Here is a 2,066-nt window from a genome sequence, read left to right on the forward strand (position 1 = left end):
CTGTCTCAAAGAATAAAAAAAGAAAAAGGAGGGATGGGGGATGTAGTCCAGTGGTAAACCACTCTCCTAGCATGTGTGAGGCCCTGGGTCTGATCTCCAGTGCCCCCTCCAAATTAAGAAATGCACACAGTAGTTAAGCCAGCAATTCCCACTCTAGGAACTGGTCCTGTAGTTTTCCTTGCATGTAGGCAAACTATGGATGGGCTTGCTGCTCTGGGCAAACTGGAAAGAACCTAGATGTCTTGTTATTTAGCCAGAAATGTTAAATCAATTTTAACATATCCATACGATGGAATATTGTCTAACCATTACAAAGAATGAGGTTGATATTTATGAGCAGATATGCAATAATCTTCAAGACAGTGTGAAGTCAACAAGCAAGGCTCAGAAAGTATGCAGCACACTATTCTCTGTGCAAGAGTGTGAGTGCATACACATGGACTCTGCAAGCCCTGAGAGTGGTGGCATTCCAGCCTGTGGGACCTTGTTGAGTTCTCTTCACAGGCATTACACACTGGCCAGGTCCAGTCCCTCTGCTGGACCACACTCTCCCCAGAGGCCTGTGGTGATGACACGAATGTCTCCCTAGTCAAAGACTTACAACTGTTTTGAGCTTAGAAACACGTCAATAGCTCTCTGACCACAGGCGGGGCCACAGTTGGGTCTGGCAGCAGCCACCGCTTTCCTGGCTGTCCAGAAGATAGGCTAGTCGTGGGAAGACTTGGGGTTTATGCCCAAAGAGCCCTTAGCCAACTCACTTCCCAAGTTCCCAGGTAACCCATGGAGTAAAGACAGGGTCTGGGGTGTGAGCTGCTGGAACTCCAGGTGCTGAAAAAGCCGCTGCCTCCATGCAGCAGGAATGGGTGTGGGCAGGTCACAGGACTTGGCCACAGTCGTAATGATCTGGATTCAGGTCAACTTCAGCCCATGAACTCAGCCTTCCACTGAGCTATCCTGCTGCTTGGGGGAGTCGGAAAGCACTTCACCCAAAGTCACGCTGCAATCTTACAGTCAAAGTGGACTATTGCTGGCATGTTCTGCAAAACAAAAGACAGTGACTTGATGGGACAGGGGGCACATGGTTCTAATGGGAAAGTGGGGGGCAAGAAGGCAGAGGAAAAGCAAGTGAGGAACTGGCTGGAAATGATGCAGGAGGTGCTGACAGGAGCCTGGTCAGGAAGAGTCAAGGAATCCTGGCTAAGAAGTACCAGTTTAGTCCCCCTGGGGTTTTGACTATGGTTTGGGTACCTGTCCACTTCTGCAAGATCCTTCTAGCAGGGAGGTGAGGAGCAGGCTGGATGTGGTCAGGCTGGAGGTAGGGAGACCTGTAGGGAGGCAATAGCAACCATTCAGGTGAACCCAGATGGTGACCTGGATGAGGGCAGGAGTGGGTGATGACAATGTTTGAGAATATTTAGGAGGGTTTGACATAACTGGTGAAAGAAAATAAGAGCAAGAAAGGGAGGAGTCAAAGGTGATGCTCTGATCTCTAGATCAAGGAACAGGACATCAGGAGTGCCCTGCATGGAGGTGAGGAATTCAGATTTGGGCAGAATATGAGTTCAGTTCCAAGGATGCTGAATGAGATGTGTCTGTAGGATGTCCAAGTGGGGAGGCCAGTAGGCGTTCACCTTCCTTCACTCAACAGCTGCCATGTGGCCACATGGACAAACTAGACCAGCCCCCTACCAGGGAGTTCCTGCTAGTGGGGGGATAGCAAATACCTGATGAATGGGGAAAGTGCCTTGGAGGAAGTAAAAAGAGCAGAGAGAGGGAGTAGCTGGAGGTCAGCTCTAGACCACAGGTACTCTGGAAGAGGCTTCTCTGCAGAGAGGACAGGAAGATGGGAGGCTATGCCCAGGAGAAAAGCATTCAAGGGAACAGCAAGTACCAGGCCCGGGAGACAGCAAAAGGGCTAGTGTGACAAATGACCAAGAGGGGTCATTGACTCTTGTCCTAGTTTGTTTTCTATTGTTATAACTAAATACCTGAGAGCAAGTCACTTACATGGAGGTTTTTTTTGGGTCACAGTTCTAGAGGCTGGAAAGCCCAAGAGGATGGTGTCA

The sequence above is a fragment of the Urocitellus parryii genome, chromosome 12 (genome assembly GCF_045843805.1).
Source record: "Urocitellus parryii isolate mUroPar1 chromosome 12, mUroPar1.hap1, whole genome shotgun sequence".
Classification (NCBI taxonomy): domain Eukaryota; kingdom Metazoa; phylum Chordata; class Mammalia; order Rodentia; family Sciuridae; genus Urocitellus; species Urocitellus parryii.